At 45.6% G+C, this 15,361-nt stretch overlaps 1 pseudogene; it reads left to right on the top strand.

Annotated features, from left to right (window-relative positions):
* The first annotated feature begins 548 nt into the window (after positions 1-548).
* Positions 549-2,753, top strand: LOC119815306 (annotated as a pseudogene).
* Positions 2,754-15,361: the final 12,608 nt, after the last annotated feature.

Raw genomic sequence — 15,361 nt, 5'->3', positions numbered from 1 at the left:
AAAGGACAACTCCATTGCTTGTCTTAGAAGATGAGGTTAGTTTTTCCTCCTTCCCTTTTAACCACAAGAATGAGTATTCACTAAAGGTCTACAAATATTCTTCACAAGTTCACCATGTAAGTTTCACTTCTGCCAAGGCTGCCCTGCATCTTCAGAACAAGTTCCACGCCTGCATTCTGTTAGTCTGCTCTTCTTCACAATTCGTATTTCCGCTTCCAAGGGCCCTTGTGACTTCACTGAGTCCCCCCATAACTGCAGGTATCCTTATCTTAAAGTCAGTTGATTAGCAAGCTTTATTCTGTTTGTGAACTTAAATCGCCACACCCCCAGGTACCTGTGGCTAAGCCTCCAACCAGGGAGAATATCTTGTTCACCACACTTCCCGTCTTCAGTGGTTTGGATTTCATCTTTCAGTTTGACTCCACAGAGCCAGTACAACCTGAAACTTCCTTCAAGTAAGGAATAAAAGGTGTGTGGGGGGGGAGGAGCTTGGGGGAGGAGTTAGCCAGGCAACAGCAGAGGTGGCGGTGGAGGCAGTGGTGGTGGTGATGGTGCACCTTGTAAACCTAGCATTTGAGAGGCAGAGGCAGGTGGATCTCATTGGGAGATTCCATCTCCTCAAATATTTCCACTTCAACATTCATGTCAAAGACAATTTTATTTGGTTTTGTTTTCTTTTTTTTTCTTTCTTTTTTTTTTTTTTGAGACAGGGTTTCTCTGTGTAACAGTCCTGACTGTCTTAGAACTCGCTTGTGAACCAAGCTGGTCTCGAACTCAGAGATCCACTTGTCTCTGTCTCCTGAGTACTGGGATCAAAGGCCTGTGCCACCACTGCCTGGCAAAGACAATTTTTATAACTCAAGAAAAAAAAAAGAAAAAGAATGAGGACATTTCTCAAAAAGCCTTCCTCCTCATCTTCTTTTTCAATGGAAAAAAAATGTTTCAGTAATAAAACGTCTTGGCTTTAAAGATTATTTATGCTCTTGGGTTACAAAAAGTAATTTGGAGAAACTCTGGATCTTTCTGTCTTCTGAAACAGTCCCTCAGGTCATCGACCTCAGTGGTAGGAAGGGTGTGGCAGCAGGTTTTGCAGTCCCAGCCTCTTGGGACAGTGTCCACTCTCTGCTCTGAGGACTTATCCAATTGAGGACTTATTTCTGCTTAGGGAAACAGCTCAGTCAGCAAACTACTTGCCACAGAAGCACAAGACCCTAAGTTTGACCTTCACTTTCAAAACCGGACGTGGTAATGTGTACTGCAACCCCAGCTTTGGGATGTGGGGCTGGGTGGTCCTGGAGCTTGCTAACCGGTTGGTCTAGGTGACTTGGAAAGTTCCAGACTCTGAGGAGCAGCACTGAAGTAACTAACCTCTGGCTTCCACGCTTGTGTGCACATGAATGCATGTGTACACACATACACGCGCACGCGCGCGCATACACACACACACACACACACACACACACACCCCAGCTCCGGAAAGAGGGACCAGGAGTGTGTACCCTAGTCGATGAGGGTCTTCGATAAGGATTTTATGGTAGTTTGAATAAGAATGGCCCCCATAGACTCATACACTTGAATGCTAAGGTGGTGGCACTATTTGAAAGGATTAGGAGGTGTAACCTTGTTGGAGAAAGTGTGTCACTGGGGGTGGGTTTTGAGGTTTCAAAGGCCCATTCCAGGCCCCGTGTCTCCTTTCCGGCTGCCTGTGAATCCAGATGTAGAACTCTCGGCTACTTCTCCAGCACCATGTCTGCCCGCATGCCTCCATGCTCCCCAATGCTGCCATGCTCCCCACCATGATGATAATGAACTAAACCTCTGAAAGTAGCTTCGATTAAATGCTTTCTTTAGCAAGAGCTGCCACAGACATGGTATCTCTTCTCAGCGTTAGAACTCACTGCGACACGGATCTGGCTTTTTCCAGCCAGTGCCAAGCGATAGACATCTTGGGACAACTGGCACAAGAAACACAAGACGGACGTAAGAGAAAGCCCTACCATAAGAAGTGCAAGTATGAAGTGTGAGCTGGGACAGCCTGCTCCAATGCTAAGATTGGCCCTCGTCGTATACACAGTCCGAGTGCGAGGAAGCAATAAGAAGTACCGAGCCCTAAGACTGGATGTGGGGAACTTTTCCTGGGGCTCTGAGTGTTATAATCGCAAAACGAGGTTCACTGATGTTGTCTATAGTGCATCCAGTAATGAGCTGGTCTGTGCCAAGATCCTGGTGAAGAACTGCTTGCTTGTTGACAGCATACCACACCACCAGTGTGCGAGTCCCACAATGCACTGCGCCTGGGCCGCAAAAAGGGAACCAAGCTAAACAAGAAAACTATCAAAGGAAATTCAAAAGAAATACGATGAAAGGGAACAGAAGCCCAAACCAGCAGTCTGCTGGCGGAGCGGTTCCAGCAGGGCAAACGTATTGCCTGCATTGCCTGCATTGCCTCTAGACCAGGGCAGCGTGGCAAAGCAGAGAGCTATGGGCTAGAAGGCAAGGAGCTGGGATTCTAGCTGAGGAAAACCAAAGCGTGGGAAGGCAAACAAACCATCATTCATAGCTCATGTAATAAAGACGGCGCAGGCAGAGTGGCCCTGGTGAAACCGTTCCAGGCTCCTGGGACACCTGAGCAACCTTTGTCCCCAGTCCCTTCATCCTGCAGGGGTTCTCTGAAGTACAAAAGGACCAGGTTCCTGAAAGGACGTCAGACCTTGCCCAGTGGCCACGACCCCTTCTGGTGCGCAGAGGGGTGATGAGTGCACAGCGTTGGATGATGTAGCTGGAGTTCCTGAACGGACTGCCCAGACAGGAAAGGGAAATCTCACATGTGGGATCCTTGGCTGGCTACTATGGAAAAGAGAATTTGGAAAATTTAGAATAATTCCACAGTAGGCTTCATTTTCCTAGAGGAAGTTTGTCTCTTTCTTCATCCATGTGTAAATTCTGAGAAGAGACTCTATTCAGGTCACAAGCACTCCCATGTCACAACAAGGAAGCCAGTTTTGGCAAGGTGAGTGTCTCATACTGTGATTAGAGCCACATCTTAATGTTCTTAGGTGTTCAGTGTCCTTCTCCCAGGCTGTAGCAAGTTCTTAACATAGTAGTACTTCCTGGGAAAGAAAAGCGTCGATTGCATGCATCGTAGCGTCACGCCAGCTCTTTAAGTTACTGGAGATGCTAAACTCTATTTCCATTGATAAACTTATTTGATTAGGGGCCTTGGAGGATGGCTCGCCAGCAAAATGCTTGCCCCAGCACTAATGTGAAAAGCCACACAGGCAGTTTGCCTCTGTAATTACAGTCTGGGAGGATGGAGACAAAAGGACACATGGGGTCTGTGGACCAGCCTCTGAGCTCCAGGTTCAGTGAGGGACCCTGTTTCAGCTTCCAAAAAATAAGGTGGGAAGTGACTGAGGGAGACACTGGCCGCCACAAGCCCATTCACGTGCACACACGTGTGCATGCTCCTCTACAAAACATGTTTACACACAAACGAATAAACAAAAATGTTATCAAAGGCTGCCCGCCATAGGCGACATTTGTCCCGATGAAAATTTACATTTTGCCCTTCTGAACGATTGTGGGAACTGAAAGCTTAAAGTAGTAACTGTCGTCCTTCACGCCACAGGCAGGATGTATGAGGGATTCAGGGAAATCACTCCTCTACGGGTTCTCTGGGCAGCAAACCACAGAAGAACAAACACAGGAACAGAAGACAGTAGCTGAGCAGGAACACTGCCTGCTCTGCTTGAGCAAAGCCACTGCCAGCGGCCACGGATCTTTCTAAAATATTCCAGGAAAATTAGCGATCCAGCTTTCTCTGGCTCTTCCACAGACCCGAGCCTCCTTCCCAAACCCTTGCCAACTGGGCTGGAGACCAAAACGCACGGAGAAGGGCCTTATCTGGTGCTACGCTACAAGAAGGAAATGGGGAGGCTGAAAAGTCTCAAGACCCCCGTCTTTCTCAGAGATGCTCATACCTGCCAGGGCACTGGGGTTTTGTCTACTTACATTATTTACGTGTTTAACTCCTCTCTCTCTTTCTCTCTCTCTCTCTCTCTCTCTCTCTCTCTCTCTCTCTCTCTCTCTCTCTCTCTCTCCCTCCCTCCCCCCGGCACGCTCTTGTGTGTGTGTGTGTGTGTGTGTGTGTGTCCCAGGGACTTCTGCACATGAGGCTTTTTTATTCTTCCCCTGAGCGACACTCCTGACTTTGTGTTTCTTGCTGGCTTCTCTGTAGCTTTGGAGCCTGTCCTGGCACTCGCCCTGTAGACCAGGCTGACCTCGAAGTCACAGAGATCCACCTGCCTCTGCCTTCCAAGTGCTGGGATTAAAGGTTAGTTTTGTTTTTTTAAGACAGGCTCTCTCCATGTAACTCTTGCTAGCCTGAAACTCACTCAGAAGACCAAACTGGGGAGAAGAGAGAGAGAAAGAGAAAAGAAAAAAAAGAAAAAGAAAGAAAAGGAAGGTAGGTAGATCGATTCACTTTCCAAAAGATTGCCCACTAGGGAACATTTAAAGTTTCCCTTTACAGCGGCCTAATAAAGCCAGAAAAATAGATACCTGAAATGTTAGGAGTCAGTGGAAACGCTCCCTCAGATAGGGAAGAGACACGGTCTTTGTACAGAATTGCAGGCTAGTTTTGAACAACCTGCATGGTCGGGAAGTTTCAAGGCTTGCCGGGGGAGGGCGGATGGGGGTGAGGGGGTGTTAAAGAGGCTTGGGCTGGTAGTACTCCTTGGTGTCTGGTTAGTAGCACGGGAAAATCTTTCCTAGTTGGTACCGTCATCCTAACCTCAGATTATTCCTGCTGGTAACTTCCCATACAGCCGAACAGCAAGGTGCAAGGGCACACACTTGCAGTCCCAGCGACTCTTAGCTGCCCCTCGGCACACCGTCTTGGTACACTGATGGCAGAAAAGCCAGGGTAATGCCATGGTGTTGAAACTCGCCCCCTGGAACTTCCAGAAACCTCTAAGGTGCAAGGGTAAACCAAACGCTGCCAGATAGCTCAGGGAGGCACTGTGCCGCAAAACTGCCTAGAATATACAGGCATGACTTGCCAAGGACCTGACCGCAGTTACTCAGCCGGCCCATGCGGCCACTCAACGGGCGGTTCTCTTGCGCCCTCTAGTGGCACACTAGAACATTGACTTTTGTTACAGAAGAACTTTGGGGGCCCATTTCACTTAAAGAGCCAAATAAATTCGAATTTCCGTGGAATGCTAGCACCGTCCTCCCACTTCTGGCCTATGTGGGACCTCATAATGCGATTTTATTTGCAAATGTACCTCTTTTGCTTTTGGAATGTGTTAAAATGACATCTGATTGTGTGGTGCCCTTTAAGAGAACATGAGAAACTCATTTGTGTCCAGCGAGGAGAGCAGCCCATGTGAGAACGCAGGCAGAGCCTGGGACAGTGCTGCTACAAGCCAAGGGATGGAGAGGATTGCTAGCAATGACCAGCAGTGAGCAAGGGGGACCGGAAGTGAGTTCCTTCAGTTTTCAACCCAGTGTAGCCTTTAACATCTTGATTATAGTCTCCTGGTGAGCCTCCAAATCAAGAGGTTAACATCCCTGCAGTGTTTTAAGCCACCTGACTTTCTGGTAATTTGTTGTGGTAATTAATATACCCCAATTATGGCATCATTAAGTATTTAGCTGCAGGGGCTGGGGAGAGAAAGTCAGTGGGCAAAGTGTTCACACAGGCACCAGGACCTGGGTTCTGATCACCAACGCCCACTTAACCCCAGCGCTGGAGGGGTGGATGCAGTCTGATCCCAGGGGCTCTACGGGCAGCCGATCCAGCGGAAATGGTGAGCTCCTGGTTCAGAGAGAGACCCTGTCTCAAAATAAGACAGGAATGGAAGGAGATATGAAGTGCATGTTGATGTGCGTGCACACACACATACAATGCACACATACATCACTATCACCTCACAAAAATGTCTAGTTGCAGTCTGTGGACAATCATCTCATCAAACCCATGACGGGCAAGAAGCAAGACTCTCTAGAGAGCTGTGCTAAAAACACACGGTGCTAGATGACCCTAAAATGCTAATCCCTGTCTTCAGCTCCCTGCACGTCACCATCTTCTAGATGTGTATTTTTAGTATTGGAAAAAAATGTATAATCTTCATCTCTTTGCTTTCGAAGAGTCACGAAGCCATTATGCTTTTATTATAACGTGTCTAATTGCAGCCCTTCTCTGAGTCATGAGCCCCCCCCTCGTGGATTATCGTCTTCGCTGACAGCTATTAAATACCCAACAGTCTCTGGTCAGTTTCAGATTTAACACTTTGGCTTCATTCTGTACCTCCTTTTGGTATTACTGTGGGCTCCCATCACCAATAAAACAAAATTTCTCGCTCACTGGTGTCCATGCTCTTGATGCCATGACTAACGGGAAACTGACTCTTCTTCCCCATTTATTCCTCACGTTTCTATCCATATCCGTGTGGATTTTGTATCTGCGTGAATTTCAATAGAGATTAATGTGCCAGCCACCACACAGGGGACTGTAAACAGAGACTGCTCTTTTACTTCCTGGCCACCCAGACCCAAATAATCACACAGAAACTATATTAATTACAACACTGTTTGGCCTATTAGCTCAGGTTTCTTATTAACTAACTCTTACATTTTAAATTAACCCATTTCTATCAGTCTCTGTATTGCCACGAGGCTGTGGCTTACTGGAAAGTTTCCGAGCACCTACATGGCGTCTCATTGATTCTGCCTACTCTCTCTTCCAGCCTGGCTATATGCTGCCCTTTAGTAGGCCAAAGCAGCTTTATTCATTAGCCAATAGGAGCAACACATATACAGAAGAACCTCCCACATCAGGGAACAAAAGGCATAGCAAGCACAATGGTGAGTGCCACATAGGCTCATCCTGCCACATGCATATATGAGTGAAAGGCTTCTTAAGAGAGGCCATATTTCTCTTGGAGAGAATGAATGGACGGACGATGCGGTTAGTTAGCCCAGAAATGGAGAGTCAGAGGTGAGGGGTAATAATTTACAGTCTGGTAAAGATGCCTATGAAAGAAGTAATGGCATTCGGTGGTAGTCAGTTCCACAGAGAAGTCAAGGAAAAGGTCAGACTCGAGGTTCACATTGGACTTCATTAGTAGTTGGAGAGTCGTGGTGGAATTGATGAGCTGGCTCACAGGGACCCCACTGCGTGGGAGGTGCAGGAACCGAAGGTGCGGTGGATAACATTGGTAGCCTGAGGGACTGTAGACTAAGAGAATCAGCTGGTCGGAGTGGTCAGCCAAATGAGAGTGGAGAAATGCAGACCAGGGCGCCAGGGCTCGGGAATGCGTCTCAGGCAGAAGAGTGGCCCAGCATGCATGAAGTAAGTGTACGCCTCTAAGTGCATCTCTGGGGTATTTCTAGAGAGGATTGACAGGTGGGATGGCAACTGAGGAGGAACGGCCTGAATGCATACGGCTCCATCCAGCAGGCTGGGGACCCAGATGGAATAGAGGTGGAAAAGAGAAGGCCACCCAGCACGCACAGGCTCTGTTCTTCCTGGGTGTGTGTGCCTGTTGCGGCTGCTGTTATGGGGAACATCAGATACAGCTCATCCAGTCTTTCAACGGAGACTCAACCGGTGACAGCTAGGAGTTTCCAGATGGTCATGGATCCCCTTTGCTCTGAGGCTTGCTAAGGCTCAGCGGGTACCAGGTTCTCTATTTTTCCAATGTGCCCACGGCCAGTGTGGAACCACACAGCCTCTGGTCGTTTACGGATTAGCTAATGGTTTTCAAGCATTTGACTAATTCCTTATTCTCTTGTCTAATTCCTTATTTCCCTCTCTGCATGTGTGTTTTCCAGACATCTATAAAGCCTCAGCTCCGAGCCCCTGAAGCATCGTCGAATTGTTCAGGAACTCATTCGCCAACTCAATCGTAAACTGAGAGGCTCGTGGAACTGTCTCCACAATCGTAAACTGAGAGGCTCGTGGAACTGTCTCCACAATCTTAAGCTGAGAGGCTCGTGGAACTGTCTCCACAGTTGTAAACTTAGAGGCTCGTGGAACTGTCTCCACAGTCGTAAGCTGAGAGCGATCGTGGAACTGTCCGCGGCCTCTGCAGCAGGCTGGTGGAGGAGGAATCTGAAGTCTGGGCCACATTTGGCCCCATCCTTATTTTCCCACTGCACTTGAAGATATTTGAGGACATAGAAACAAATTACTGGTGGCAAAGCACACGGTGTGGGGTGGTACTTACCTTTTTCTAAGGCCACTTTGTTCTGTGGACAAAAAGGGGTGGGCATTTGGATGTGTGTCAGACTTCTTGGTTAAAACATTGATATTTGGAGCATAGCTACATTTAGTGTACAGATGGGACCAGCAAACTGTGACAAAGCCCCAGCAGCCTCCCGGTTTCTGTGACTACACGAGCCCAGGACTTTGGTTTTTTGTTTTTTGTTTTTTGTTGTTGTTGTTTTGTTTTGTTTTTGGTTTTTTTTTTTTTTTTTTGTAACTTTACCTAGTTGTCGACAGAATTCTGAGAAATGATGATGGTTTTGTTGGAGAGTCACGGCGCCCTAAACTCATAGAAGTCAAGTTCACTCTGCCTATCTCCTGGCTGCAGCAAAGCCCAAGCCAGAGGTGCCTGGTCTCCATGGCAACTGCTCTTACATCTGGAGACTGCCTTCAATCAGGGACCCCAAGACTCTAAACAGCATGAGTCGGCTTTCTCTGGAATTCTCCCACAAACCTGGCAAGGCCCTGCTGTGAACATTACCCCTTTTGTTTCCCATGCACACCCTGCACTTGTCTGTCCCTTGTTCTCTGAACCTACACTGAACCCCTGCTGCCTGCTGAGATGGTACCCAAGAGGCACCATGGAACGCCCAGGTCCTGTCTAGGAGTGGGGTAGCCTCAAGTCCTGGGACCCTGCTCCGTCAGGCCACTGGGTCTGTTGGGCTATCTGGTCCACCATCTCAGGCGGAGAGCTGGGAGCAGTTGTGGAAGCATTGATTCCTTCTGAAATGCTGAATTGGCAGTGTATTTTGAAGGCTTCCTTCCTGTGACTTCCAGAAGCCTTTCTGAGCCACCCATAGAGATGTAGTCCCATAGTCTTGTTCTGGCCTGCGATTATCAGGGTGTGCTGTTGAGGCCTCAGGCCTCTCACTCTGTGGTGGGCCTCTAAGTAGGAGTCAGGTCAGGACCCCACCCTTCCCCCTTAGTCCCTGGGAACGTTATCTGGCTGTGATAGATTCCTCTTTTACAAGATGGTGATAAAAATAACCTCCTAAGGTTTTATGAGGACTTAAGCAAGCTTTACTAAGTGCAAAGCCTGTGACCTCCCCGCTAGTGTTTGCACTCTGCCGTGTGGCTGTCTAAAGGTATTTATTTATTTGGTAACATAAGCTTTGTAAAACCTCAGGCCTCACTCACGTCACAGCTACATTGTTACTGTCTTGTAAAGTACCTGGCGTGCTGTAACCATAGCGCGATAAAGCCACAGGCTCCATAATGAGGGAAAACAAGGACACTGGTAAGATTACTACTATCAGTTGTGGCCGAACTTACACTGTTGTGTACACTGTCCTGATGTGGGATTCCCCTCTGTATGCTATGAATCTGTTTTATTACCAGAGATATAAGAGAGACAATAGGTGGAGTTAAAGAGATGCCATGTAGCTGCCAAAGCAGAGAGATGCCTGGGAACCTTATTGGTAGGTCACAGTGTGTGGTGATACACAAAATAATAAAGGTTAAGATGTAAGAGTTAGTTAATAAGAAGCCTGAGCTAATAGGCCACACGGTGTTGTAATATAGTTTCTGTGTGATTATTTGGGTCTGAGCAGCCAGGAAATGAACGAGCAGTCTCCATTTAAAAATGGCACCCAAATGGCTTGAGCTAACACTCATGGTCTGCCACCCACTTCAGATCCGGGTCCTTGTACACCCACTTGGGGTTAGGAGGAAAACAGTTGAGAGCACACCAGCAGCTCAGCACTCTCTGTCTGGACAACTGGCTGGATCATGTCTGCTAAGCATGCACAGGCAGGAGAGCATGGCAGATTCCCCATACACAGAGATATTTCCAGGCCACACAGCATGCTGCATGGCAGATTTAGCTTTTACTCAGACAAAAAAGGTTTATGTGCTGCATGGTGCGTCCCAGAATTGAGGTGGAGAGCACAGCTTCTACCCAGCAGTCCCAGGGCTTGCGGTAAATGTACCTCCACCATATTGAAAGGCCAAGAGAGGTGAAGCCAGCATCCAGGGCTGACACAACCATACTGCTTATCATTTTAAAATGCTCCTTGTCAGAAAAGGATTTCAGATACACAATAGGACAGATTCAGATATAAAAGACCTTAAATAGAGACACAGGGTCTAAGAATATGTTGGTTTTAAAAGAGGTTGTTGACAGAAATTTCTGTCCCACAAGGTCCCACAGTCATTCAGTCCCAAAGAAACACAGAGGTCTACAGTAATCATAAAATGATTGGCCTAGTAGCTCAGGCTTATTATTAACTCTTATAACTTATATTAGCCCATAATACTTGTCTGTGTTAGCCATTTTCCGGCAAGGCAGTCATATCTTGCTTCTCTGTGTCTGGGAGACCACTGCAGACTGAGACTTTCCTCTTCCTATAATTCTCATTGCCCCGCCTCTACTTCCTGCTTGCTCACCTTCACCCCACCTCTACTTGCTGCCTGGCTATTGGCCAATCAGCATTTTATTAAAAATAATACAAGTGACAGGATAAAAGACCACAGCAATAAGTTCTGCTTTTGTTTCCAGAGAATGAGAACCCGTGGGTCCCTTCCAGGCTAATATGGTTTGATAGAACAGAATAAGACTCCCTGAAAGGTCTCTATGAACCCTAAAAATATTTTGCCCACACAAACAGCAAGAAATTTAGAGAAAACTACGTCCAAATTCCTAAAATAATTGTTTACAAATGTTTGTTTTCATTTAAAGGGGGCTTATTACAAGTGATTAATGGTCAATTTCTTTAAAAAAATAATAAGGGGGATATGATATAGAGATGAATACTTTGCATTGGCATGGATCTTGGTCTGTTGTTACAGATTTCAGGTTGATTTTGTTACACTGTATATATGTATTTCTACTCTTATTTAAGATATTGTTTACATAGCTCATTTAAAAGTGTGATTATAATTAAAATTACAGATTAATAATGTCATTTATAATAGTCAAACTTGTAGCCATGTTAGTTAGGTTTTCTAGATGTACAGAGATGTATTCCAAATGTATAAGTATTCTTCAACCCCTTCAAAGACCTGAAGAATATGGCATTTAAAATGTTTTAAGAACTTAGACTTTTCTTGACAGTGAGACATGTCTGCTTCTGGCAGGACCAATTACTTCACAGAGGTTGATGGGCATCGAAGAAACTCATTATGAAATTTGACTTTAATGTGACAAGGCTAGCTATTTGGGCAAGAAACTGCTCTTGCCTGGACTGCTTGATGGGATGCTGTATGAACTAGACATGCAGGACCCACGGAAAAGTGACTGTTGAACTTTCCAAAAGACAAAATGGTCTTTCAGGGTTCCTGCTTCACAGAAGAAACTGCCAGACATTCTGCAGGACACAAAAGAAAGCAACTGATGAACTTTTCCAATACAAGGAAAAATAGGTCTTCAACTTTTCTGCTCCACTAAAAAGTCTGCAAGATACTATAGGCCTGTAAGCTGAAGATGAATGCCTCAGTGTTACAGAAGAACTTTGTGTGACTGTCCAGGCAGCAAGATGTCTTGACAGAGTTGAAGAACAAATAGTTATAGCTATAGTTTTCTTTATTTATAACAAAATATGATTAGATGTAAAACTCTAGACTTACAAAAATAGGATATTATTTTCCTTAATTTGCTGAATATAAATGAACTAAATATTGTAACTATAATTCTTGCTTGACAACTGTTTTGTATGTAATTTTACTATATTAAAGTTAGAACTTTTTATTTAGACAGAAATGGGGAGATGTGGGACTCCCCTCTGTTTGCTATGAATATGTTTTATTACCATTGGTTAATAAAGAAGTTGCTTCGACCTACAGCAGGGCAGAATGTAGCCAGGCTGGAAGAGATACATATAGAAAGTAGGTGTAGTCAAAGAGATACCTTGTAGCTGCCAAAGCAGAAAGATGCATGGGAACCTTACTGTTAGGCCACAGCCTCGTGGTGATACACAAAATAATAGAAATGGGTTAATTTAAGATGTAAGAGTTAGTTATAAGAAGCCTGAGCTAGTAGGCCAAACAATGTTGTAATTAATATAGTTTCTGTGTGAGTATTTGGGTCTGGGCAGCTGGAAAAAAAAGCAGTCTCTGTTACACTGTCCAGTTTTTAATATTTGATTACTAGTGATTCCTAAACTAAAATGGTCTTCATTTTTATTATTCGCAAAGGAATGCATACAGAAACTGTTGCCCTGACAAATTACTGTGTTGCTAGTAACACTATGATTGGTGCTCTGTTTTATAATTTGTTTGATAATATACAAGACAGGGTTTGCCACTCTCTTTTGATCCCAATATGCAGTTGCACTGGTATATATTTGAAGCCATAATCTTAAAGGAGAAAAAGTGTGTTTTCATGAAGATGTGCCTGCAGGCAGTATTTGTAATCAAGAAAATCAGATAGAAATTGAGTATTCGACAGTAGAGTAATAGTCAAGTAAATATTATTGCTCAAAATGAGAAATAAAAGACTATACAATTCAGAATACATTAAGATGAAGAATATGTGATTGCTTTTAAAATGGTTCATCTAGCATCACAATAATATTGTTGGGGCTGGAGAGAGCTCCGAGGTAGAACGTTGCCTATCATGCACAAGGCCTGGATTGTATACCCCATAAATAAGTTTTAACAGTTACCAGAAGTTGAAAAATCCACCCAAAGTCTTTTCCCATGAGGCCATTTCTTTGGTCTCTTTGAACCTGCTCAGGGAGAGCGCTTTTCTCAGTCTTCTCTTGTTCCTGTTCTCTGAAAGATCCTTTGCAGTCCTGGCTGATCTCCTATTGCCATATCATCACCCTTTTGGGCAAGGCTTTTCTAGAAGTTGGAAATCACTCACACCCATGAGTTAATGAGTCTTAGCTCCTTGGCTGTCTTAAGAAAGGCATCTTTGCTTGGGAGGCAGAGGCAGGCAGATCTCTGTGAGTTCGAGGCCAGCCTGGTCTACAAGAGCTAGTTCCAGGACAGGCTCTAAAAAAGCTGCAGAGAAACCCTGTCTCGAAAAACCAAAAAAAAAAAAAAAAGAAGAAAGGCATCTTTGAAAGTGACTGATATTAAGGACAGGGACAGTACTTCTGTAGTCTTGTTTCTGATCTTAGTTGTTTGGTTGGAAGAGGAAATTGTGGTGTCTTGTTTCCATTTCTATCTTTAGTTTGTTTTCGGAGAATCTGTAAGGAGATTCTCATATCCTCAGGAAGAAGCCTTACAGCCCTGAGCTATTGCCAGGCAAAATGTCTGCAAAGTTAAAAGAGTCATCAACATGCCTTCTCCAAGCCCTGAAGAGCCTGCTGGGCTTCTCACAGAAAAGACAGAGGAGTGGGCCTGTGGTCAGGACCTGAACCTTCACTGGTGCAGCTCTGCCCACGATTTGACTACTGAGATTCACCTGAGTCCAGGAGGCTCTGCAACGCCCCTGGAACTTTTGTCTTGCTAGCTTGCTTTAGTTACTTTTCTACTGCTGTGGCAAAACAACATGACCAAGCTAACTTTGTTTTTTTGAGATAGTGTTTCTCTGTCCTAGATCTAGCTCTGTAGACCAGGCTGGCTTCGAACTTACAGATCCACCTGCCTCTGTCTCCTGAGTCTCCTGAGTGCTGGGATTAAAGGCGTGCACACCACTTCATTTATAAAAGAAAACATTTCATTTGGGGCTTAGGGTTCCAGGGGGCAGTAGAGTCTGTGGCCATCATGGTAAGGAATTTGGCAGGCAGCCATGATGGTGGAGCAGTGGCTGAGTGCTTACATTTGACCCACAAACAAGAGGCAGTGAGGGAGAGGGAGGGAGGGAGAGAGAGGGGGGAGGAGGAAAAGAGGAGAGATTAAAGGTGTGAGCCACCACTGTCCAGAAAGATGCTATGTGTTTGCAAGTGTGGTGGAGACAGGAGGTTGTTGGATCCCCTAGAGCTGCGTTACACTTGGTTGTGATTTGGGAACTGAGCTATGGGCTCTCCAGCTTCAGTCTGCCCCAGTTTGACTAGATCTTTAAGAAGACCAGGGATATGATTCTAGAAAGAAGCCCTCATACTAGGGCTTGAAATGACAGTTTTCTAAAGTGAGTGCCTTCAAAGAAGAGGCGCTGCGAGGCAATTCCCACCAGTCCCCACTTTAAAACTGAGAATGGTGTCAAGAGGCGAAGCAGATTACACAATGCCACATTTTTACTTGAGTATGTTTATTCTTTTTGTTTTTCAAGATTAATTTGCTATGAAATCTCTTAAAGAAACAAAACAGTATGCTCGAAAGGCAGCAGGGAGCAGCCAAGCTGGATTCTGGCTGGAGGCAAAAGGGAGTGAACTGCTGGACTAAAGCCTCACAGTGAAGGAAGGCGTTAGCAGGGGCTGTGGGAAGGTGAGCGCTTACTGTGTGGCCGACTGCTTGTTTACTGCTCCCATTCACTACCCCAGCAGAGGCCAGGACACTTCACAGAGGCCCTTTCCCGAATGAGACAATAAGGCAAAGCTTGAGGATCTTTTAAATGTTCGGCAAGGCTTTCCAAAACAGGGCTCTTTTGTACCATTTCTGAGACTTGACATGTGACCTAGCAAAGGCCACAATGTGACCAGCCCGCAATTCATTCACTTATTAAAAGAAAATGTACTTACTGAGTTTTCTGTGTACCAGCCGGCATCCTGAGACTAGGTGGGGATGCTGTGGAAACCAGAACAGAGACGACCCAACCTTTACGGTACTTTCAAAGCAAAACTAAGTAATGCGATCACTTCTAAGAATGCCCCTAAGCATGTGGGGACCACCTGGAGAAACGAACATTGGCCAGAGAGGCTGAGGCTCCACAATAAGCCCAGAGTCAGAGGGGAAAAAGCAAGCAACAGACCATAGTCGACCTGCCGGGCAGAGTAACACATTTTGGTGTCATAGTTAAGGTAGCTGAGATCCACTGGACTTTTAAATTGGGGAAGGAGGTGCTCCGATTGGTTACACCTGCAGCTGCTTTGGGGCATGAAATAAAAAGCATGCGTAGATTCTGCAAATTCCCCGTGACTACTAGCCAAAGTTCGCAGCTAGTCTCATCTGTTTTCTTTGATAACTTGACGCAATTTTGGTAACACAGCTAGTGGGAGACAACAGTTTGAGCCATGTTTAGGTGCAAACCTTCCTACTTTCGGCCCT

The sequence above is a fragment of the Arvicola amphibius genome, chromosome 5 (assembly GCF_903992535.2).
Source record: "Arvicola amphibius chromosome 5, mArvAmp1.2, whole genome shotgun sequence".
Classification (NCBI taxonomy): Eukaryota; Metazoa; Chordata; class Mammalia; order Rodentia; family Cricetidae; genus Arvicola; species Arvicola amphibius.
The sequence above is the reverse complement of the archived record's forward strand: the minus strand, read 5'-3'. Positions and strand labels throughout refer to the sequence as shown.